General features: G+C 36.6%; 1 protein-coding gene across 2 annotated transcripts in view; it reads left to right on the top strand.

Moving 5' to 3' along the window:
• The window catches only part of CDYL (chromodomain Y like), a 105,965-nt gene that overhangs the window by 4,824 nt on the left and 74,666 nt on the right, over positions 1–26,475 (top strand). Inside the window, exon 1 of one of the 2 annotated variants that reach the window (XM_026114898.2) lies at positions 22,981–23,140. The exons of the other annotated variant lie outside the window; for it this stretch is intronic. The gene's annotated coding sequence lies outside the window, so the exon portion shown is untranslated. Of the gene's footprint in view, positions 1–22,980; positions 23,141–26,475 lie in introns of those variants that run through there. 2 annotated transcript variants of the gene reach the window in all.

Raw genomic sequence — 26,475 nt, 5'->3', positions numbered from 1 at the left:
AATTGGAATTGCCCATTTGGGCAGTTGCGATTTCTTTCCCATTGAAATGGTTCATTTTTATTCAATCTGTCTTGCAGGAAGTCCAAAATATCTTGGGGCCTATATTCTGCGTTTGTTTCTTATGTGCTGATTCTTAAAATCTTGGTTAAATATCAGTGACATCTGTTCATAAAGGGGGTCTTACAGTCATTGAGCTGTAATGGTTGACTTTATGGTTCTAGTTTGACAACTAATGAATGGTGTGAATGTTATTATTTCAGAAGAGGTAATAGACCAAGCGAGCCTTGCTTGACAAAACCTAGTAGCTAAACAAGACTAAGAATTTGTATCTAACAGTTTGTGTTGCTTACAACCCCTAGGAACTGTAGATTTAGCATGAAACAGAATTGGGGATTTGCTGTTGATCCCCTTTCAGTGACTTTAGCTTTCTTAGGGTAGAGAGACAATGAAAGAACACAGTAGGAATGGAACGACCATGTTTAGCACAAGAAACTTCATGACCTGTTTCCACTTCTCTTGCCCCATTGCCTTTCCTCAGTGCATGTTATCTCAAATCTTCTGTCCCAGGGCTCTAGACAACCCAGGAGAGGCTCTGTGTCACTGGCCTTGTGAGTTGCCAAAACTCCTGTAATTCAAATATTGAGGGCCAAAGGAATTAAATTCTACTTAAGCCCTGTGTAGAGTTGCAAATGATTCACAGCTAATGAGCTGTTTTAGCAGTTTTTATATACAAAGTCTGTTTTATAAACATGAATGATACAAAAATAATTCTTTTTTCATGCTAGCTTGCGTCGAATTACCAGTGTCTGCTAGGGAAGAAAAGATAGGAGAGAAGGAGAGGGAGGGAGATGGCCCATCCACAGAGGATATGAGGCTCTGATAATTCTTACCTTCACAGTCTCTCTTTTTCACAGATGTGATAAAGAGTGTGGCTTTATTTCTTGAGGTTGTTTATTCAAAGATGTTGGCTAATGTGCCAGTTGCATCTACAGTTGCAGAATAATTACTTCCAACTTAAAAGTTTGTACTATTGCAGAAGGTTGCTTTGACTATGTCTACTTTTAGTACCTCTTGAATGAGGATAAATTATTGGACACAAAGAACTTAATGAGACATGTCACAGACTCTTGTTCTTCAAGAAGGTTGATGTAGTTGGAGCAGTGTCAGGAATGCAGTATTTCTCTTTGACTTCCCTGTAGGTGCAGCTTCATTTATTCCTGACTATTGCAGTGTGTCTGACCTGTGCCAAACCTGTGGGAAAATTACTAACAGTTTGGGTTTCCTCTCTATCTGATAAGTGCTCCAAGCTTGTAAAGTCTATGTTTGGTACAAAATTTTGACAGACTAACTTTTTGAGTGTGTGATGACTGGATGTGTAGATCTATTGGCTATAGTTGATATGCATGCCAATAATGTCACTGTTAAAGTTCTGTATTAGATTCCTTATTGGGTTATGTATTATTTTTGGATATATTTGCAAGGTGAAAAGGAATGCATAAGTCTCTTCCCATTAACTACTTCTGTGCCTGTGAGGTTTTGGATGTTTGGACAACATGTGATAAGCTTACATGTCAATAAATACAGTGCATTTGCTTTTTTTGTTTATCTTTAAATAAAACATTCCTAATTTTAATATTCAACTTATAGAACTTTCAATTTTAGAATGTTTTTTGGACTAGCAATATATTGTCAGAGAAAACGCACTGAATTTTTGGTGATCAGGTGTGTTCTCCAAAGCCATAACATGTCTTTCTAAGCAGAGCTTTTACTTTTCTAATTTTTGATGGGCTTTTAATATTTGCACACAGAATTTTGTGTTCTTTGAAATAAGTTCTTTGAACTTCTCTCATATTATTTGGAGGAAAATAAAATTGGCAAGTTACTGGTTCAATACACTATAAAAGCAAGACTATTTACTGTTTTAATAAAAATCCTCATAAGATTTACATGTGTCCCTTAATGGTGATCTGTTGTAGATCTTTTGCAAGTCTGTAAGTATGTATGAATACATAGATGGATATTGATTTAAAAAATCTTTTAACCATAGATTTTTGGGGTTTTCATGATTTTGAAGCCACTTTGCTGGCATGAAATGTGAAATAAAACAAGTTAAATATATATTCAATATTTTTAACTATATATCTGTTTGATTGAATAAGGAAACAAAGTAATTACTGTAACTATCAGTTTTGTTGTGATTCTTCAATGAGGTTGCACCTTTTAAAATCATGCTGCATAAAATAAATTAGTATAAGTCTGATCAAATCTTTCTTCTTGGCCATGTTTTGTATGATGGTTTGTTTGTTTTAGTTCTTTGTGGGGAAAGATAAGTTATGTGTTTTAAGTGGCCTAACCACATATATGGTTATGCCTCTCCAACCCTTCGGCCCCCACAGTTTCTAAAGGTTTCACAGCTTTTAAGTAAATTAAATCTTAATGTTCAGACTTTGACTGTCGTAGTAGCATCTGAAAAATCAAACCCCATTCTTTCAGACTATGCTGGATGGTCAGGGAAGGAAAGAGATGTACTTTGCTTTTTAAAATGACTTCTTGATTTTCATTTTGTAAATGCATTTAAATACTTCTGTAAGCATCCTCACTTTACTTTCTGTAAAACACTAGTTTATGGAAATTTGCTTGTTCTAGCAAATAATAAAAATTTGGCTTTAGTTTGAAGACATCACCGTTTAAAGCAAGCTTTGGGAAGTGTGCTGTGATACTCAGGGAGACCATTGGGGTACATTTTTAACACTGTAAAAATGAATGTATCTTGCCCCCAGAATGCTTCCCTGATACCATAATGTGTTGAGTGTTGTATGTAATGGCTATTCAAAAGTTTTGAAGTTCTTTCCAAAAAGTGCAGTTCTTTAATGAAACGTCATCTGTGTATTGATAACATCTTTGTTACAATTGACAGTGTAGATACATCAAGAGTACAAAATGATTCAAAATAACTTCAGGAAAGTTATCTGGATTATAGTCTGGCTTGCTGATAATCAGACTTGTTACTTATGCTTTGAATTTAGCACCTGATTTTCCTCTAATTAGATATACATAAAACATGGTTCATGGTAACATAGTGTGATTTTTTTAGTCATGTTGTAGTGGCTAGGTCACTTACAAGGTTAAAGCTAATAGACCTGGAATGCTGCCTCTAAGAAATAAGAATGAAAGACTGTATGTTCTGAGACAAAGGATCTGTCCAGTTCAGCATCCTTATTCTTACCAGTGGTCAGTAAGGTCTTACTGTAGAAGGAAAAAAGGGGAATGTGGGACATCAAGAGTCATTGGGAGCTTTTGTGGTTGATTTTTTGGGGACTAAGATTTCAGCGTTGGTTATAAAACTCAAGCAACAAAAACAGAACTTTCCAGATGTTCAGAGCTCGAGTTCATTCCCTGCATATACCTGTCTGAAGGGTTGTTGATGCAGAATCCAGCAAGGACGAGCAGACCTGTAGGAAGAATGATGCCTTACAAGCTGTTGATTGTGGTAGTGCATGGTGTAAGCAGGAGAACAGTATCAATCACAGATCATTTACTCTTATTAGTGGAATTGTTTGTCAAGCTAAACTTGTATCATTTTCTCTTTATACATGGTTGCTACACTTAACACTCACTGCAGCCTTGTTCAGATGGTGGAGTTTAAGGCATTTGTACAAGTCTCTTCTGAGACATAACCACTAAACAGAACTCTGTTGCTGAACACGATGAGCTATTAACTTGAACCTTAATTTTCAAGAAGAGGTTGTTAGCATATGTGATCAAATGAAACAGAAACATCAACTCAGAATAAAATCTAAAATCATCAGCATTGTACGCTCTAGATACCTGCAAAGTCTTTGATGGAAAATAGATATGCTTCTGAGCTGCATCCCAAAATAAGGTCTAGCTGTTTTGTATGAGTAGACTCCTAGTCGAGGAAACTTAGAGAAGAATATGGCCACATAATAAAACAAATTGTAGTAATGAATTCGAGAAATGAGTCTGGTTATTTGAAATTAAGACTATTTTTTTTAGGTGTAACTGTAGACCGGAATAGGTTGTACTGAAGGGTAATCTTTCTAAACTTAGAAAAAAACCCTTTTGCTTAAAGGAAAAAAAAATCAGGCTTTTCTGCTGTACAATAACTATACTGTAACTCTTGGATGGCCCATTATGTTTTCAGGGCTGGCATACTTTCACTTGCTTCTTTAGGTCACAGATAAGGACCAAATTTGATCTTTGATTAACTATGCTTTCTAAAAACAAAGAAGCAAAAAGAAAGTAGAAGCAATGATGTTTTCATCATACTTAGAATCCTGACTTTTTGTTCTTAGTGTAGTTTCCTGGGGAATTAGCTCATAAAAGTAGGTATTTAAATAAATGTATTTAAAGCAGCTTTACACGTGAATTGAGTGAGCGTTTCTAGCTCTATGATTTCTAATGCTGTATGAAAGTGACAATGTAGAACCTCTTCCTCTGGAAGATTGAGGTTTCCATAGAACCAAACAACTGCTGTCTTATGCAGCTAAAGAAATAAGTAGATGTCCAAACATTCCCAAGTGCAACGGAAGTTTTAAATTAGTGCAGTTTTAGATAAGTCAATCAATTTTCACTTATGATACAGTCAAGTCAGAAGATTCAAAGTTAAAATTAAAACTCTTAATGCGCACCACATTGTGTATAGTGTATATACTTATATACAGAAAATTAAAGCCAAACTTAAAAATTCTTTTAAAACTTGTTCCTTTCTTCATCTAATTCATACGCTTAGCGTTATGTACATCGTCTTTTGATCTGATTATACAAAAAGGTATGTGTTGAGTGGGAGAGTAAAGGACACTTGATCTATGTTTTATTTTAATTTGGAAAAAAACATACATAAGACTGCAATATAGAAGTCTAGTACTAGTTTAATATCATGATTTTTTGGCAGGCATGACTTCCAGAGAATTAACTTTAGAAAAGGTGTATTTTTACCTAGGTCATTGCTGATCATCAAGGGATGATCAATAACAACATAGATTTTTTTTTCCTGGATGCAGATTTGAAATAAGCAGCTTCTGTTTTAAAAGATCCATAAATGTTTCAGATTTTATTTCATTTGTGTTAGAGACATCTCTCTTACATCAAGATAGCTCCTTAATTTGTCTGTTTTTTCCTCTCTACCATATCGTACTTATGAAATCTCTTGAGATTTGTAGTTATTTACTTCTGCTGCCCAAGAATAAAATATTAGATTCTGAATGAGAAGATAGAAATTATTGTATTTAAGCATGCTTCTTTGGGATGTAATATTGCAAGACTGTTAAAACATGGAAGTGCATCATGCCAGTGCATCAAGCAGTTGTTGATTTGGCAGTTTATGTCCATGACTACAGAAACCCAGTGGATATGAAAAGTTCACTATATCTTAAACCTTAAACACTACAGAAAGATGTGATCTTGCTCATTTTTTCATCAGCAGCCTACATGTCATAACTGTGTGGAAACAGTGCCATGCTTCTCTGCTTTCTTATCAGTAGAGATTTAATAGCAGTGTTTGTCTTTTATGGGATTTTTTTTTTTTGAAATGCTTATTGAGGTACAACTTTAAAACATCTTATCTTTAAAACCAATTCTTTACAAGGATCTACTTCTGGTAGATCAGTTTTAATTTCAGTTTTGCTTTGAAACTAGTGAAATGCAGAACAAGCAGGTTGGATAGGATGGCATTTAGGGAGTTGTCTTTGCTACCATTAGTGACAAAACATGGATTTAGTGGGGAGGCAGAATGACCAGTAGGACATCGTATGATTTCTCTCCCAACGAACATTAGGGGTTGATCCACCAATGGGGAGAGATGTGACTGTTATTCATTTATACCTATTCCTATATTATTTTCCTCTCATTATCCATATACAATTGTTTGTTATGCTCTAGTTCTTCATACCTGTGAATACTCCTGAAAAGCAATGGATGATGGGCAGCTGACAATTAAATCACAGTTAAAATAGAGTGAGATTCTTTTTTTTTTTTTCTTCAGTGGAAATGAAAATCTTAGTTAATCATTCTTTACTGGTAATGGTCTGTAAAATGGGGAGTTCCTACCTTTATTGCTGCTTGTTATTTGAACAGCAATATTAAAGTCCCTACTTAAGTAATTACAACTTTGCTCATTGTTGTAAATAATGTCATCTCCTGCACTTGAACATATATGTTTTAATCAAAGCTATTAAGTGTAACAAATATTAAGTCCTTGCCCACATACAAAATAATTTGGTGTACTATGACACTCTTATTTTAAAGTGAATAAAATGTGCTTTGGCTTCTTTACCTGTTCATGATGGATGTTTTAATAAATAATAGAAATTAATAACATTCATTATTCTAACCTGTCTGTATGTTTTTATTCTTTCAGGTAGTAAAATAATGCTTTATTGGCTCTTTTTTAGCTTTGTTATGCACACTTCTTGTTGAAGACTTGTTTATATTTAAAAAGCTTGAATTAAGATTTGAATAGTAGTGATTAATTTTGGGAAGGGAAGGGTTTTTATATCTTTTTTGTGCTAAGTAAAGTCTTAAAGTTCCTGAGACACAGTGAATTATGAGAAAGGGAAAAAGTAAGTAGTGATTGGACTGTGGAACCATGTGATAATTTTATGTTCTGCTTTTCACTAAATTAATACTTGCTTCTTTTTCATTAATCCGCCCCTTTGGTTTTGTCAAATGCTTCAGTTTCACCTCCCCAACATCTTCCCAATACCTGTGTCTCTCAGTTAAGCCACAAGAAAAATCTTTTTCGTCTGGTTTATTTGGAAAAGGGCACTTTCAGTGTTGAATCAGTTCTCTATTGACTGTGAAGTAATGATGATTTTTACAGTTTTTTACTGAGCAAGAAACTAAAATTTTAGTGGGGTAAAAATTTTAGAAAGGTATGTCCTGCTAGAGCTGCCTTGTCTTTTGCATAGCTTGGCAGATGGGTAGACAGGGGTTGTAGGGAGAAAATGGAGGATCTCATCATTAAGACATCTGAATGCTGTCTTGAAAAGTGGAATTCTGTCTTTGCCTCTGTCATAGTTTCTCTAGCACTGAGCACATCACTCAGACAAAATATTTCGGAGATGGATTGCTAATTATTTGCTCATCTTCCTGATGAACTTTAAATCTGTGAACCGAAGCACGAGCAGAATGAAGGCTTTTTTTTTTCTTTTTGTCAAAGTAGACATTGTCAGAATGTCTTAGAATAAAGCAAGTTGATTGAGTCTTAGAGAAGGAAACTATGCTACAAGTACAACCTACAGAAAAAGCTGTCTCCATTTTATGTTTCTGTGGGGCTAACTGGGGAGAGGTATTTAACTAGCAGGCATTGTCATCTTTGATATCCTCCATGATCAATGATGAGAGTCATCCAGAAGGCCATTCAGACCCATCTAAGTGAAATTCCTCTAGAAGATCATTACAGTAGGAACCTTATCCCCTTTCTCCAGAAAGATGCATAGAAAGGCTAGTCTGGTTAATTTAGTCAACTCTATTAAATATGCTTAATATGACCTTCTTAATGCTGATTTTTTTTTTCTACTGTCTTGTGAACCTAATGCAGGATGATACCCACCTTTTCATTCATTACAGACGTACCTTTGGGACTGTGAACTGTGTTAGTAGGTGAATGTTGTTAAGTGATTGTGCTGTTGCAGTGAAAAGGCTTAGGCATAGCACTGAACTACTCTGGTATAAGTGAAGGTTTGTTGTCTGAATGACAGTAACTTATCAAGTTATGCTTTTGAACGATAATTACTGTGCTTTATTTCTTTTAACCTTAAATCTCTGAAGGTTTTTGGGTGGCAGTGCTTTATAATGATGCACTTCAGCAGCTCCTTACTAAGACTACTCAGCTATTCCCTCCATTGAGCTACAATAGTATTTTGGCCACACATTAAGAGGAGTGAAAAATTGATCTAGATTAATTAAAAACCAGCAAACAAAAACCCGTAGCCCCCAAAATGTTTGTTTGGTTGAATCAATTCCTTAATCTGGTTCAGTGCATGGCTGTATACATGTTTCTGCCAATATGGCCAAGCAGGTAATGTCAAAGGTTGTTTGAGCTGTACGGCTACCAAATAATATGCACAGAAGCAGAGCCTCAATGAAAGAGCCCGTAGACTGTGGGAAGAAGTTTGCGTGACCTGATAGCATTTGTGTTGATTCTCCTCTTTTTCCATTAATGTTTCTTTGATTGTCATGCTGTTAAAAAATGCAGTTTTAAAAAATACTGAATACTAAGGAAGGATATTATTTATTCCTTGTCCAGTTTCGACTTGGAGTCCAAGGGTTCTGTTCTGTACAGCTTAAGCCAATTTAAGTGCTGCAGGCGTTGCCTTTCACTGCCACCTTCTCCAGCAGGCCACGCAATTCTCCCCCACTTCTGTTGCATTGACACTGATTTGTGTCAGTGGCATCAGATGAACACCATTTAAGGAAGCCTATCTGGCTGCAAACTGCCTACTTCTTTTGTAGAAAGTGTTTTCTTCCAGTTTTCTGGCTGACTCAGGTTGAATTCAAACAGGTGCTAGTACTAGAAAAGGAGCAGAAATATATGGCTGGATTGAAGCTGGGGTAGAAGAAGAGAGTGTGGGTAGACATAAGGGGACGATTGCAGCAGTGACCTGGATCAGTTAAAAAGTCCTCAAACAATACCTTTTAATTTTCAACTGTATTAGCTCACTGAACTGACTTCCAGTGAGGCTGCACAGCTTCTGGAGACAGCACAAGTCAAGAGCAAGAATAGAGTGGCCCTACCTCGGCATGTCCCACCTCAGGGTGCTTTAGACCTACACCCGGAGGTCATGTAGCTCTATGCAGGGTGCAGTGATAGTGTGAATAGCAGTGCACCTGAGAAAGAGGCTGCATAGACCAATGAGATGATTACATTTGAGGTAGAAAATAAAAATGTTCTGTGCTATATAGTTGTATTGGACAGTTATGCCTCTATTTTAATGGGAGAATGAGAAAGTTATGCCTACGACAATGTGGGATTCCAATGACTTCCCAGTCCTGAACTAGTTATTAACATTCCCCTGAATTTTGCATGAAGCATAGCAGTTATAAAGCTTAATGAGAGTGTTTTGTTACCTCTGGCAGGCATCACAAGTACTGAAAATTCTGCAGGCATGTAGGGTTGTCTTTTACCTGTCTGCCCTGATTATATTAAAATTATCCTTTGATGCTGTTGTGCAAACTCAGTCAGAAGACAGGGGTAGAGTACAAGCATAGTTAAGAATATAAATCATATTTAAGTGTTTAGGTTATGCACTGAATAGGCAGGCAGGGAATGGGATGGGACAGGATGTGTCCTAATAGTTGAGATCACTTTAAGATGTATTTTATTTAAAATGCTACCGCTCATCAAGATTATTTTAGTCTCTCCAATGGTATTAATGTTCAAAGTATAAATACCTTCAATATCTTTTGGGTAGAAAAACTTTTGCCACAATTACTTTTGGTTTCAGTTTCACTGACAGAAACAAACTATTTCCACTTAGTACGTGTTTATTTGAAGGTGGGAAAACTGATAAGGAAAGTACATCTTCTTGCTCTTTTAACTCCTTCCAATATATGAATGAAAATAGGATAGGAGAGAAAAATATCTACTAATACTAAAGACTACAAGGATAGTGCTATATTATCAAAGGACTTGGCAATCTGGGAACCTGGAGATATTCTGGAGAATTTCTGAAGCATCTAAGTAGTTTAAGTGCCCAAAATCCATTCTCTTTAGTCAGTTCTGCATCTAGAGGCCCCTTATTTTGTTTTTTATTGAGGAAAAATATTTTGCTGATTAAGTGTTGCTAATGCTTATTTAAGAAAAGTATTATTTCTAAATGTTAAATGTGATTTAAAAAAGATTATGTATTCAGCATTTTTAAGATGTTTTCTTTTATTGGAAAGCTTTTGTATACTTATTACAAATCTAGTCTGCATTTATATGCAGTTTGAAAACATCTTAAATTGATTAAAAGTTTTGTTATTTCAGAGGTATAGCACAAAAAATTAAGATTGCATGAATGTATATTCAGATGACTTCTTTTCTAACAGCTGTATGTAGCAATAATAAAAAAGCTATACTTTGGTTATAAGCCAGCACAATTTAATGGCATTGCCAACCGCTGGGATCAATCCTTTATTTAGTAAAAAAGATTACAAATCATTAAATAAATAATTTAAAAGTACAGAACAATATTAAAGTCCATTTTAAAATAACATTTTATGTTGATCATGTGGGAACTCAAAACAGTATATTTAAATTGATTTACTTGCCAACAAAGTATTTAGGGAAAAAAAAAGCCTTTAGACTATGCATGAAAATTACTAAGTCAGATCAACTTTCACTGTGCCAGTTTTTATTCAGTGCCACACTTATATTAAGAGTAGAATAAAATTTCAAAATCAAACCATTCTTATGGCTACTTCCTTTTTTTTCTTCTGTGCTTCAATTGTGATGTTATTGCAATGGCCAATCTGGCTTAGACGTTGTTTTAGATCCAGAAAGCAAGGATTAAAATGTTACATTCTATTTCTAATTATTTACAAGATAAGAGCAACAAAACAAGATGGACACTGGAGGATAGGGTTGAAAAAAAAGTGTCTTCAGAAAGTTCCTAAGTTCTGAACTTTCTTTTTCAGAGATAAAGGCATGTTTTGCTGATTTTCATTGTCTCCAATGTCTTTCTGTGTCTGCTGTTTTGGGAGAGATTTGGAAATGGTCAGTGATCTCTTTTTGGTCTTTCCAAAATACTATTTGCACTGAAGGTATCCTAACTACAAAGGACTAAGGAGCAGAAGGAAAAAATATATTATTTGGTTAATGAATAATAATTTTCTCTTTCATATTTTAATATTGCTGTAATATGTTAGGGAATATATGTAGTATTGCTATGGTAAAGTCAATGCATCTATACCATATTATGGGGAGATACCATGGGCAGGAAAAGAATAGGAGTGATATCATTTGCTATAAGGTAAAAATGCAGAAATAAAACACATACTATTTATTGAATCAGTATTCTGTCTGAATGAGTTGCCTGTTTTATGATTTTGATTTGGACCACTTATGTGAGGGAGGAATCTTTCTTTAAATGTCTAGATACAAAGAAAATATGCTTCATGATTTCAAAGTGATTGTATTAGGTGATGATTAATAAGACTTTTCTGGAATGTCTGATGTGTCAGGTCACTCATTTTGTTTTTCTGAGAATAAGAAATAACAGGAGTCAGTATTTTCACCAGAAGTCTAAAATATTAACCAACTGAAGACCTCTGAGATATTGTTTTTTGTTTTGGGGTTTTTCTTTTTTAGTTGTCATTGTTACAGAAGTGTAAATGTGATGGCCAGGTTACAACATAAATACTAGACTGGATAGGTTGATAATGGTCACAGAAAGAACTGTTGAACTGAGATGAGAATTGGTTAGCAGAAAATTTAAGAGAGACAGCAGAGTTGGTGCTTGCCCAGTTGTTCATGCTGAATAGAACTCATCTATGTATTTCTTTTTTTTCTGAGTCTGAAATTTTGGTTTACAAAGATAATCAGGTACAAAAACTTATTATGTAGTTCTGCATGGTATTCTGATTTTTGAAACCTAGCTCTTCGCTAAGTCAGCATGGCCCATATTAAATACATTTCAGACTGGTTAATTGACAGATCATAAAGTAGTAATAAATGAAGGATGTTCATGTTGGATTTTATAGAGATCTTTTCACAGTCCATTGCTTTGAGGATTTGGATAATGATCTTGAGGAAAACAGAATATAATCTCTGGTAAAATACATAGATGATTCAAAAGCTGATGAGTTGATAAATATGAAGGATGGTCTGTACTTAGTTTATGGGGATCATTTCAAAATATGTTAATATTGCTAAATATATTATCCAGACAGTAAGATCATACATGTAGGATGGAGAATAGTACCTTGGAAAGTACTAATTCAGAGACAGAATACAGAAATTAAGATGCCCTTTGCAGTCTCTTGGTATAGATACAGGGGATCTCAAGTGGAATTTAGGAGTTTTCTTTGGTGTATTGTATTAGTGAGAAAACTGCTAGAAAATGCATGCTACTTAATGTTGAGATGCAGAAAAAACCCTCAAAACCCCAAAACAACAACAACAAAGAAACCAAACCTTTGATAAACTTAAAAAGATTCAGAAAAGAGTTTCAAGGACAATTCAAAACCTGAGAACAAGTAAGTGAACAAACCCTGACTTATAGCAACAGCCTGGAGAAGCTCAGTCTATTTAGCTTAAGAAAGGGAGGTTTAGGAGATGAGTAATGGCCTGTAAGTACTTATCCGGGGCGAAGATTTTGAGAGCAGTCCCTTTAGCATAGCAGACAAAGTTATGACAAAATACAGTAGCTGAAAGTTGAATTCAGATGTATTCTTCCAGAAATATAATGAACTTATAACTGAGGGCAGTTATTTTCAGAACGGTTTAAGGACATGTTGAATAAGCCAGCACTTAAAAGTTGTGGATCTTTCCAAAAAAGATGCCTCTAGCTCAAGCAGAATATGATAGCCTGATGCAGGAATTACGGAGTGAAATTCCCTGATTTACAGGAGGGCAAACTAAATGATCACCACTCAGTGAAATCTGTGAATTTGGATAATACAGAGGTCATCTACAAAATCCAGCAAAGATGTTTTCAGCATCAAAGGCACCCCATACTCAGTTGTAGTGCGTGTCTGTGTGTGTTTGAAGGGTAGGGTGAAGGAAGAGAGAAGAGAAAGGGAGGGTTGGGACATGGGGAGAAGGTATAATAAAAATGAGTTTAAATTCTATTTTATATATACATGGGACATATATATGAGATTTATTTATTAAATAAAAGTATACTTGTTGCTTAAATTATTGCATATCTACTACATACCGTTCTGAAAGATTTTTACATGGTAATTGCATGAATTAGCAACCAGCTGGGAACAACACCCTGCTATTTGTTAAAGGAGAGGACAATAAAGTTCTTCTAGACAGGAAAGAATCTACATTGTTATCAGATGACCAGAAAGTTCAGCTCATTGAAAAGGCAAATATTTTGACCAGGAGAATAATTCTTCCTGTGGAGAGGTATGAGTTGCAGTTCTTAAGCTGTACAGCTATTTTTAACCACGTCACAGCTATTGAACTTAGTCTTCAACTTACTTCATAAACAATGTAAAAAAGACTAAGCAGATCTTCCTCTGAGAAGGGTAGAGGTGAATTTGTCAGAGTCCTTTTTGGTTGCAATTTTTGTGTAATTTCTATATGACTTTTTTTAACAGATCATATGTAGATTTTTGTCTTTTGTTGTTGACTATCTGCCATGTTCTGTTTTGTTACACTCCAGAAGCATTTTTGCATTGGAGTAACTGAGGACAAAGTCTGGTGTTACATGTGGAGTGAAGGCTGTTATGATGAAGGAAAAAAATAGAGTTAAAACTCTATGTAAAATTCTATTTTCTTTGAATGGCATATAGTTTTCCAGAAGTTTGTTTCTGAAGGCTTTTGTGGTTCAAATATTTTTATTCCAGTTTAATGGCAGTTTTAAACTAAAATTTGAGTTTGATGTGGTGCTTTTCAGCTTGTCTGGATTATTTCAGATATTTGACTTGAGCATCTAAAGTCTTTATCAGAAACTCTTTATTCTGATTTCCTGCATTCTGGCTTTAATGTGAAGTATCTTGCACTTTAACTTGGAAGGATAATTTATTTTTTTCTGCTTTGTATGGTGATTTTTGCTTGCTGTGGTAAAACTCTCTGAATTCCTTTAGTGTTTTCTAAGCTTAATGTTGTGTCCTAAATTACATATTGCATGTTAACAAATCTTGTGAATTGAAGAATCTTATTAATGTAATTAAGATTTTATTAAAAATTATTTGAAGAGATGAAATGTTGTTTTCAAAATGTATGTTTATCTTATATTTGTTATGTGAGTTTTCAGGAGTGGTATGTTGGAAAATGATTTATCAAGGAAAGTCTATCTAACCTTAAAATTGTGCATCGTTTAATTGTATATCTTTGCGTGTGTGTTTGTATATATATATCTCTATATATCTAGGTAACTCTGTTGCAATTTCTGGATGTTATTTGGTGATATGCCTCTTAAGATTGCATCTAAATCTAAATTCTATATGATTTATTTGGAATTATGCTATAAAATTTATACTTGTTCTGTGTCCGTACATAAGTATGTAATGCATCCTTTGGGAAGAAGGCAAGCATCTTGCCTCCTTAATTACCATGCCCTTCCTTGTACTGTGGCTTTAGCTATTCACCCTTTTTAGGAAAACATGACCCAAATAGGAGAAACAACTGTGAATTGCGCGCAGTGCAAATCTCTATGAATTTGGTTTCTTTTCCACTGTTGCAATTAGTGAGTATAATCAGCTTAGCTGCCTAAATGGTAACATTTGGTCAGGTTTCATCTGTTCCTTCCTTTCCCTACCACTTCACTGGACTTATGCTAATGGATTTGTGGAAAAATGGAAGGCAGCCACTATGTACTAAATCTGGTGATACTTGCTCAATCCTTTGGTGGCAGACTTAGAACAGAAATGTACTACGGTGGATAATATTCATGGAAATGAGCTAGAAACTGTAGCCAAGCATACCAAATATGTTAAACATTCCTTATGTTAGAGCATATTTTGGTAGATCGCAGTAACATTTAAAATAGCTTGTTTGATGCTTTTAGAAAGAGTATTTGACTGATAAAGTGATACAATATAAATTGAAACTATACCAAATATACTTTGTGATACAGTTGACTTACAATGTTTATATGTTACCACAAAAGAAAATTAGATACATTAAGTTCAGTTCCTATCAGACTATGAGATTATTCTTTTGCCTGTTTTATAAAGATTTGTGCTGGTAAGCAAACCACATTTAAGTTAGCCCTTAGTTCGTGTACACTTGATAAATCTGCCAGAACTGTAGCACCTCACAAGCATCAGGGTTGTGAGTTCTCCAGGGCAAAGGCTAAGATTGACCATCAGTTTTTTCCTTTATATATTTTATACCACATTGTAAAAAGACTGTTATTTATGCTTACGAATTCAGACACTCTAAAATCAGGAAATGCCAGATTTATGGTTGCCTTTGAGTTCTTAATTCTCTTTCTTTGGATCTAATTTGTGCAAAGACTAGATCATAGATCTTGTGGTCAGGGAAGAAAACTGTTTGTGATCATAATTAAAGGAGAACTAAAAGCTGCTCAGCTAATCCACCCTTTTCAATGAATTGAGGGGAGAGGAGTGCTTCCCCAGTTGGTGATCCCAGGAGAGAAGTGTAAGCCATGAGCAGCAACCATGTTACTCGGCATGTTTAGGTTCTCCTGTCTGTCCCTATTCTCAACCACTACAGATTCCCAGGCATTTCAAATGTGACATGTGTTGATATCCTGCCTTCACCCTCCTGCCTCAGCTGCGCTTTCTCTGTACCAAGGCTGGTACTCATAGCATTTCACAGAGAGTCACTTTAGGGAGTTTATCCATATGAAAATTCTTCTTCCCACGCCTTTTTCTTTTTTCTTAATAGGATTAGTTTGAGCCTGGGTCTGCTCTGTGAATGGGTCCACTTCCATGTTGGACAAGCAGCGGTGCTGAAGCAAAGGGTGGGTGAGGACATACAGAGTGAGATTTTTGGCAACCCTATTAAAATTGTTTTAAATGGTTGTAGAAGAGTATCCTTGGAGAGTTCAATCGGCTGAATTTCATAGGCTGCTGACAACTTTGGAGGTGCTATAATTTCTCAAAAGTACTACCATTATTAGGCAACTTTAAATACAGCATTATTTCACTACCATCTCTCCTATAATGAAATGTCTTTAAAGTAGCATGCAAAATTATTTTGAAGGTATAATAACTGTTTGAAATTGAATTACAGGCATTGCTGTATTTATAATTTGAAGCATCTAGAATGAATTTGTTCATTAGAAGCTTGAGTTGTATCTATTTAAAATGGAAACGTGAAGCCCAGATACTCAACCTGGCATTTAAAAACCAAACTTTCTAGAAATTTATTGAACAAGACTGCCTACTGTTTTATTGCAAAAGAGAGCAGGGTCAAATTTTGGTTTCCTTCTAGAATTTTCTCTGTATTCTTTGTTGTTCTATAAGTTTCTTAACTTGGGATGCAAATGAGGAGTTGATGATGTTTTCAGTGTTTGGGCTTTGCCCTTTTGAAAATGAGGAAAATGATGAGGTAGGAGGAGTAATTCAAATGAGCATTTCTCTGTGCCCATCAGTAACTCTTCTGATTATCATCAATATAAACCTTGTATCAAGCTGCAGAGATACCAGTTGATAGGTCTGTTGGTATGGAAAAAACTGTCAGTCATAATAATGGTTTTATTTTTCTTTGACTATCTACATGGATTCCAGTTAGTGTGCTTGAGTCCATGTTCATAGGATCAGTTTTCTGGATAGTAAGAGCCATTGGGATCTTGCCTGCCTCCTAGAAGCCATTGCCACTGCCTTTCTGCCTTTGAATTTAGGGGTACCTGTTTTTAAGAGAACAATACATACTCTGTCTATATAGCATCTATTCCTGTCTCTTATCAGACTTAGAAAAGAGAAGTAACCTGCCTACAATATACATTTACAAGCCTCCTTCAGCAGTAGCTATGCTGATGGAAGAGCAAGTCCACCCCACAGAATTCATTACTGCCCTCTACCTGAGGTTACTGCCCTCTCAGGTCTGCTAGCTGAGCCGCTCATGGGAGCTCTCCCTAATCCAATTCAGTCAAATTGAGCCATGTTAGGAAAGATTTGTTACTTAAATTACTTAAGCTGATTAGCTTATTTTGACTGACATGTTTAGGGAGTTCTTATATATGCAGCTCAGCCAGAAGATTTGGGAATTGGTAACCTTCAGCAGGATGTGATGATAAGCTGGGGACATGGGTGGCAAAGAACAATCAGGTCTTTCTCAGGTATGGCCAAACTGGTTGACCATCTGCATCTTCAAACTTGGGAACCTGCTTTTCTTCATGGAGCACTCTTAAATCTGTTGAGCCATTAAAAAAAAAAAAAAAAAGAGAGAGAGAGAGAGAGAGAGAGAGAGAGAGAGAGAGAGAGAGAGAGAATACTGCCTAACACCAGTCCTTCTCTGAGGGTTCTCATTAGCCACAGTTTCACCTGGAACCACCTGGGGTACATTGGCCGAGAGTCTTTGACTGTCCACTCTTGAATGACTCCCAACAGCATATTTCAGTTGAACTAAAGTGCAGGTCTCCCTCTGGTGCCTACTTTGTAAAAGCGCAAGATTTTATAATTAGTCTGAGCAACTGAAAACCAAATGTATGAAGAGAAAGGTCTCTTTGTTGTCCTGGTCATAACAGTTCTGAGAGTGCTGACAGTAACTTTAGACAGTAGACTACTTTTTTCTCATAGTGCATAGTGCTCATCTACACAGAAATCCAGAACTGTGTGTTCACTGCCAGCTGCAGCAGTGCTTGTCTTCTACACCTATTCTGACAACAAAATACTCAATTTTGGAAGTATATGTCTTAGCAGGTCTTTGGAAATAGAACCAGAGGATTTCTGTCAGTTTCTAGTTTTTTTCCACTTTCTTACCAATTCCTTTGAGTTTCCATTTTGGAAATTACTTGACCAAAAAGAACTAGTCTTCCTTGTGCAGCTGGAATTTTTCTGCCTGGATGGATTTCAAAGTACCATGATCAAGGTCTAATTTAAAGCCCTTTCCCTGCTGATTGAATGGCTTAAACTTCAGCCATTAACAGGAGCATGCCACCACACCTCTCCCTAACAAAATGCTAAAAACTGATGCCGTCACTGAGAGAGGAATTTTTAATTTAAGCCACCTTCCATCTCAGGCCTTCTGCTCCCTTCACGGAACCCCACTTTACATAATGCTACAGCTCACAGCTGTCTGTGTGTAAATTATTCTTTCCATACTCCCAAGAACACACAGTGCAAGTGTTGCTGAAAAGCATGTGTTATGCTATACATAAAAGAACTCTGTACCTTTTGGGCTTGGTATTTTTTGGTTGTACCTTCCCAACTTCAAGAACTTTGACAACTCAAGATACCAGCAGGAAGTTCTCAAACAACCACAAGTGATGTATCTGACTCAGCCTAGCATGTTGCTATTTCCAGAAAATAACCAGTTCTGAAAATGCCCCAAGCAACAGTTTAGAAGGATGGTTCTAGAAGAATACTGGTTCATGCTTCAGACGCATGCTTTTCTCATCCTTTTTCATGAACTAATATATACCTAAGAACTTCCCTGATATGAGAAACAGAGCAAGATAAAAGATTGATTTGAACTGCCCCAGCATGAGCCAAATCAGGTTGATATTTAGAAATGATTAACCGAAGGCAGCCCCCAATACTTTACCTATCTGATACACAGCAGTCTAGTCGTACATTTGAACCCTGGTTCAGTGTATCTCTGTGGACTATGTTCAACAAAATAACCTGTTCATCTGAGGTTCAGAATACTCAATTCTAAAGCAGAAGAACAAGCCGGTTTCTAAAACTGTATGAAACAGCAGTTCATTGGTGTGGGAGTCCCATCTTCTCGTGATGTCCAATGCTGTTTACATGGAGGATGATCTGTTAGTCCTGAAAAGAGTCCAGGCATTCTTTTTGCTCCCTTTGTGCTTTACGGTACTTTGGAAAACTGCAGAAGAAGATGATCAGGTTCTTTTGGGGTCTTATATGGGGGGAAGGATCTCTCTTTATTTATGAATGAATTTCTCTTCCTTCTTGAAATCAAACTAGTGATTCCCATCTGAGTGTTAGACTGTAGTTTTGACATAAATTAAGTACTGCAGCAGGAATGATGTGGGGGGCAGAGGTGCTTGTTTTTGTTTTGTTTTGTTTTTCCCAGTGCTCTCTCTTCCATTGTGCTGGCTCATCTGTTTTTATGGCTGAATGTGAACCAGGTCCAGAAATTTAGCTAAAACACAAATATTATCTTGGTTTGCTTCTAAGCAGAATTAGTTCCCTGAATGGGAACAACATGCAGCTGTGCATCACCTGTGCAAGCCCAATAGAGGGAATGGCATGGGAGCAACAGAAGGGAACTTGAAGAAAAAGTGCCTTTTTTTTTATATATATAATGACTCTTGATGGCTTCTATTCGTTCTCAGTAGGATGTATCCTCACTGTATCCTCATCCTTCTAACTACAGCTGGGCCTTGCGTTGTCCTCTCCTCCCATATTTTTCCATTTTTTTTCATGGAAAACAAGAGAGAATGACGAAGGAGCTCTTTCACACCCTCCTATTCAGCCTTTAAAAGAAATAAATTTGGCTCTAAATGTTTTGCAATTGTGGTGCTGTCCAAGGCAGGTCAGACACCTCATCTAAGAGCAAGTCAGAGTAGTAGACTACTTTTCCACTGCTAGCATTTAGTACTTCCTTAAATTCTATGCTTGAGTTTAGACATCCTCTAAAAGATACATAATCTAGGTCCCAGTGGTAACAGTTGTAGGTGGAGCAGTGGCAAAAGATTGCTTGCAAGGCTCTCCTATCTTCTTTCCAGTGGTGTGAAAAATTGTTTTGTCCTAGAAGCTCATTCAGATGCTTTGTAAGGCTTACTCCTCCAATTCCTTTCTAAGGAAGCTACCTTTCTATGTGGAATTGTTTTGTCTTTAAGGATTTATTTACTTCTAATCTTCCCAAAGTGTCTTGGAATCAGAGAAGCCTTCTGAAGAATAATGCATTCTCAAAATTCACTCTGTGCTCTGAAGGAATATTGCTGAAGAGGGCTTGCCATTTTTCCTCGTTATGATCTTCATCATAAAAAATAAAGAAGTCACTAAAGATTAATGGAAGCTATCCAAACCTCTGTCTGCACCAGATGATGGGAGAGTTTGATGAAACATAGGTCTGCATCTAACTGTTTTCATCTACGCTACGCCTGTACGTCGGGAATCACAGTAAGGACTGTACAGCAAGGCAAATATGAAAAACATTGTTTGCTGTTAACTTAAGTTCAGAGCTCAGGCCAGGTGCTCGGGAAGGAGGTGTTCAGAAGAGTATATTGCACTGCCATAAAGATACTCCAAAATATCATCCACTGTACTTGAGAGAAACAATGTCTTTCTGGAAGACAGTACTTAAATAAGTTGATAATTTCAATGCTGTCCAGTTCCAGTGTAACAATAGTTCCTTTTTAGCATGAGGGAAAATCTAGGTGAGGGCCTAGTGCTATTTCTCAAATAACCTTGCCTTCATTTAATTCTTCTGAATTGATTACATTCTTTTCACACATGTCTTGAGTAGTAGAGTTGTGAATTGACTTCAGTGCAGTCTGCATCTTACATGCAGTCTGAGCATATCTACTAGACCAGGATCTTAACTGGGGCTTAAGCACTTCCTTGCCCTTCTTTGAGCCCTGATTGAGATTAGTCGGGCAGGAGCTAGTGTTCACATTCCCAAGCCAGGGTTCTTCTGAGCATAAACCAGACAGCTGTCTTAACAGTTGTGCTTGCCATGCTGTAGCCCATCTCTTCATCCACAATGCTTTTTGTGCTGGTCTGTTTGGCAGTTTTACCCCCACTCTCTACTCCATGTCACTTTCCAATTTGTTATTGCATAGAGTACTAAAGAACCACCTTGTTTTCTCTTTTGATGAAATTGCTTTCATACGGTATTTTCTACACGCAGCCTTCATATCCTTTGTTCTATCCTCATCCTCACTTTCTTTTTAAAGAGTTCTTTCAGCTTCTTTTTTAGACAGTGTTTTTTCTTCCCTTCTGCTTCAGTCATTATTCTCAAGTGGTACTTCCTTAAGTGCTTATTAAAAATTGCATCTATTCTCTCACCTTTGAGAACTGAATGCAACAAGGGACAGAGAAATGTCTTTTAAATAATCCTCTTTCTCATAGTGCACTATTTGTTTCTTGTTCCTTTCTGTTTACCTTTTGTCCTCCTTACCCTTCTCCTGTTGTATTTTAAGTCCTTTTGGATCAACTATCTAACTAAGCACTTACCAGCAGGATTTCAAGTTGTTTGGCAGATGCTAAGCAGAGCATTTTTTACAATTCCTCTACTATCACATTAAAGTCTGTTTCTGTTGATTTTGATGCATTAGTGGTTATTGGTAGTCAGCAGCCTATCATCTTGCAAACTCTCTTGGTGTGGTTGAATCACATTGCTAAATGTAAAACATAACAGTTAAAAGTTAAATATATTTACTTTTGACCCTTTGCTTTCACACTTTTCTTTAATACCAAAGCATATAATATTGTCATTAGATCCACTGTAGCTGGTTCTACACTAAAAAGTTTCTGGCAACTGTTTAGAACAAAGTAAACGCCGGTAAGTCTCACTAAGTAGTGGGATATTCACTTCTGTTTTCTAAAAGAATACAAAGCCAATCCTCCAACTTACGTGAAAAATGCACACTTAAGCAGATAGTCCCTTTGAATGTGAAATACAATCTCAAATAATTCTGGAATATATTCAGAGAATTGTTTTTTGGGTTTTTTTTCCTGTCTGAAACATGTATATGCTTAAATTTTTAGGATAGGAACAGTTACTGAGATCTGCAAATACTAGGTACACTTCAGTATAATATGTGAAAGGGATCACATGCTGACTCCCAGATCTGAAAATGGCTATCTAAACTAATCCTCACATACTGTACTTGTAGTTCTTCATGTTCCTTAACATATTTCCCTAATGAAGCTGTTTATTTCCTAGATTTAAATAGCTGCCCCAGCTGTTGTGCATTAGCTGATCCCCATTGCTAGTCTGAAAAAGTGGCTGAAACTTTTTTTAAATTTAGAATTTGGTCTGAATTTAATTTAGCCATGTTTACTACTATAACTTCTTGTTCTTCCTCCTTTTCTCTGGAAAGGGAAGCTCAGGCAGTGAAGTAATAAGGTATAACAGAGAAATAGTAACTCATAGGTAGCTGTAAGAGAACTGAATCTGAGGAATTTTAACAATTCTGTTTACTGATAGGACATAGAGGTAACAATATTATACTGGATAAGCAGATAAGGTATAGATTAATATGAAATTATGAGTAGTGATGATATGGATGGGTGTACTTTTAAATAAGCATTTAACTATTGAAAAAATATACTTAAAATATGATAAATTTGTTAAGATATGAACTTGTAATAACCTACTAAAGGCTAAAACTAATGAAAAATACAAAATGCTGTGTATTTTGTTGCCAGTGCTTTTACAGGAATGACACTACTGAATCAGTCACTGGCTGAGCTTAAGTAAACTTGAGGTTTAAGTATAGGATCCATTATTTTTATAGTAGTAAACTTTTTGTTGGTTCAGAAAGAGATTTTCTTCATTTTGGCTTATTCAGCTATCACAGGTAATTGACTAGCTGACTCAGAATGAAGAAACTATTTTGGACTTGAAAAATTGGTGTCTTATATTTTCCTGTCTAAATAGTAGGTATGAAATAAGATATTTTACTTCCAAAATCTGAAGCACACAGTTTACAAGAACAAGCTTAGCTCCCTGCTCCTTATTATTTTCTCAAATCATTTTTTTAAAAAAAAGCATATTATGGAAAAAAGTATTTAAGTACATAAGCTAATTGTTAGTTAAATAATACTAAAATAAACAAGTCAAAAAGGTAAGCTTTATGCACTTTAGCTGAATTCTAATTTATATCCAAATCAAACGTAATGTAGGCTGTCAGTAAAATACTGGAAATTCACAATTTCCTTTTTTTTTTTTTTTTTAGGATTAAGAATGATGTGTTTCTTAGCTAAAGAAAAAAAATCAATTAAATGTTTTCACAGCTTTATCATCACACTAAAAAATACAAGCAATGTATTGGCCTGTTCAGCAGAATCTGCTGAATTTGATTAAAAGGTAATATTTATCACTGTGGCTTAATGATATCAATCAATGAAAAGTGCAGATGCCTTTAAAGTGTATGATTCAAGCAGGCAGAAAATCTTGACTTAAACCAGGATTAAAATCTACGGTGGTCTTAGTTCCTTTTTTTTTTTTTTCTTTCTTTCTCCACTGAGGCTACTCTGCTGCTCCTGTGCCTCCGAGTTTATTCATTCTGGGTACAGCAGGGAAGGGAATACCGAGAAGGAAGAGGTGAACAAGCTGACTCGGAAAGGATTTGTTCCCAAACGTAAGGAAGGCAAGAAACAGAACAGGACCTTAAATCTGTGGAAGCTGCAGGTAGGGTTGAAGCGAATAAGTGAGAAGATCATTGAAGGGAGCTGGCGAAAGCAACCCCCCCCTAAATTGGTCTAGTTCATTTCCATTTTGTCTGTGTTTCTGGGGAATAAAAAAGGGTAGGAAAGAAGGTGAGAACACTTCAGAGTTAAAGTAACTTGATTAGTAGGTAGATGAATGAAGGATAGAAGGGGAGAAGTAAACGTAGAAAGAAATTTGAGCGGGAGATAATCGAACTTTGTTCTAGGCAATTTATACTACCCAAAGCAGTCTTTTATTTTATCTTTTAAATTTGGCTTTCTATTTTGGTGCGTTTAGGCTTTTTAAATTATTATTATTGTTTTTATCTGCTGCTGTTTTTTTTTCCTGATAGTCAACACTTCAAAAAAAAAAAAAAAAGAAAAAAAGAAAAACACCAAGCTGCTTCAACCGATTTGAGAAAGGAAGGGTGGAGTTAAGTACTCAGCAGAGCAGTAGGATGAGTCATGAGCCTGCTGGGTTGAAAAGGTCCTCGGCTGCTGGGGGCCGGACCCGTGCGCCCGAGCAATGGGAGAGGGAGATGAAGGGCTCCGAGGTGCTTTTCCAGGCAGCTTTTAAGGCGCGCTGAGTCGGGCCTGCTGCGGTTTCTGTGGTTTCCCTTTGGAGCCACCCCGCCCCGTGCGAGCACTGCTGCCGAGCTGATCCTCCGCTGAGGCAATTTGGGGAGCTGGTGAGTTTTCTGCCGGGTGGGGGGAAGAGGGCCTTGAATCCTCCCCCTCCGAGATAACGTGAGCTCAGAGCCAGCCCGGCAGAGGGGGCTGGGAAACCTGACGGTAGGAAGAGTGGGACTGTGGCAGAAACGCTTTAGAGTCGTTGTTTTCGTGAAGCTTCCCTAGTGGAAGAGGTAGAAGATGGCAAGGTGATGGGATTGAACGACTTTTCTAGGGCTTAGAAGACTTTATTTGATCAATGGGTAGGAATACTGTAGCACTCGATCAGCTCATCTTCGGTGGGCGCCGTTGTTAGGAGGCAATTGATAAGATAGCGGTGGGGAGGAAGGGCAAAGAGGACAGCAGAGGGAAGATAAAAACAGGCTTTAAGATAGGGTATATTGTGACAGTGGGACAAAATGCTCCATGACCCCTACAAGAAGCCTTTAGACGTTTTGGTAACTGCGTAGCAATGGTTGTGATTGGTTTCACTGGGTTGTGCCATCTCTGCTATAGTCATTTGCTTTGTCATATCATATCAAGCAGAAAAACAAGCTCGCAATTCCAGGGAAGAGACAATTTCAGAGGAAATCATATCTGATGCTAGGCCATCAAATCCAACAGCAAGGTCTTTGAGCTGGACCCAGCTATCCTTTTTGACGACCTTTCTCTGTTTTCTAGCCTCCCTTTCTCTATTTTCTATTTATTGTCAAAGTTACCAGTTTCAAAGTAATTCAAAAAGCCTTTCTGAGGCCTGTCAACCGATACAAAACAGAAGGAAGAATAAAAGGAGACCTCTTGCTCCTCACAGTGAAAAGCTTTGCACTGATTAAAGCAATTAAACTTATTCTGCAGGAGCTGCAGAATCTGTATCTGATAAAAGCGAGGAGAAGGGTAGCAGTGAAACCATGACTGCATGTTTAAGTGATAGTTTATGGTTTACCGGCAACATCACACCTCATCCTTAGGCAGCTGTAGTCCTTTGCCCTGCTCTATCAGACCACAGTTAAAATTTATGTTACGTTTGCATAAGTTAGCACTGCTGCCATAAAAAGCAGAAAAGTCTTCTTTCAGTGCCTGGCTGCTCCTTTCTGCTCCCATGCATGGCAAAGTTTTTGTGGAATCATGCTGCAAAATGATACAGGAGACTGAATTCAGTATTTATTTCTTTGTTGGAGTGTTTTTAATCTGGATCTGTTCCCCCAATGGTTCATTGTGTAGCACAAAAGACTTGTCCTAACGTTGTAGTGGTGGTATTTATTAAAAAAAAAAAAAAAAAAAAAAGTGGGGGAGGGATGTTAATACAGGGCCAGAGAGCAGGGACTGGTTAAACTGGCACTGGTGCCATACCTCCTATCCTTGCCTTAGGCACCACCGTATCAATTACATTGGGATTTTCAACACTTTCCTTTTGAAATGTTTTTTCAGTTTGAAGGCAAGATTCTTAAAACATTATCACATGGCTCTGGGATTGGGGTCCTGGCTATATGATTGCCTTAGTATCACCTTGCCATACAGTATGGTTGAGACCCATTGAGGGGGAGTTAAATCTAAAGACTGTAGCTGGCAGTGTACTTTTTTAACGTCTCATTTTGTCTCGAGTGAGCTGGATCTTACCTTTGTGGTGGCTTTTTTCTCTAAATGTGTTACATGTTCTCAAGGCTTCTCTGCTTGTCTCTCTTGTAATCTTCAGACATCAGGATCCCCACTGAAGGTATTTCTGTTAAGAGCTAACCAAGATTTAGAATTTCCACTGCATGGAAATTCTGACAAACAGGGTTTCTTTGTGTCTTTGGAGTTTTATTTGTTGTTTGGGGGATTTTATTTTCTTCCTGGAAGTCAAATAGAGTGAATTTTTTGACAATAGAAATTCTCTCTCTCTCTTTTTTTTTTTTTTTTTGAATGTTGAAGTTGAGCTGACTTTAACACTTTGATACTTAAACTTGCATTTTCCCACTGTGGCATATTGTTGTAATTTTGGGAACTCCATATCCTGTTTTCCCTAAAGGAGCAGGATCTTTGCCCAAGTTATTTCTCCCAGAATGCAGTGAGAGTTTTGTCTAGTGTATGCTTCCTGCACAGGTAGGTAGGAGGGATGTCTGCATAAAGTGAGGAGTTATGCAATCTTCTGGAGAGAAAGAGGGCTTCAGGGCTTCAGAAAATAAGCCATCACATCAACTCTTGTACAAAAATGAAGTTAAATTGTTTTCGAATTAAGTTAAAGCAAGGTGCTTTGAGTTGCTTTAAATAACATGTAGCATTTCAGTTGAGATCACACAAAACCAAGAGAAAGTATCTTTTTGTTGTTGTTCATTGGGGGAAATAAGTTTGAGGAAAATTGAAATTCCACATGAAAATGTTGATTTAATGAAAACTGTCTGATTTATAAGAAAATATTTCCTTTGAAAAACTCCTGACAACATTCAAATCTGAAATAAGAAGTCATATTTATGTCACTTATACTTTAAATACTGCCTCTGTAACCCTGATGCTGAAGTGTCGCTGGTCTGAATTAAACAGAAGGTAGGGGCTACTCCAGATCAAGCACTTGATCTGATGGTTGCCTTTGCATAAAGCTTCTTTATCCCATTGTCATTGAAATATTAATCCCTGTTTTTTGTCTAGTCCCTCCACAATACAATGTGATAT

The sequence above is a fragment of the Dromaius novaehollandiae genome, chromosome 2 (genome assembly GCF_036370855.1).
Source record: "Dromaius novaehollandiae isolate bDroNov1 chromosome 2, bDroNov1.hap1, whole genome shotgun sequence".
NCBI classification, from domain to species: domain Eukaryota; kingdom Metazoa; phylum Chordata; class Aves; order Casuariiformes; family Dromaiidae; genus Dromaius; species Dromaius novaehollandiae.
Note: the sequence above shows the minus strand (reverse complement) of the source record. Positions and strands in the feature narration are given on the sequence as shown.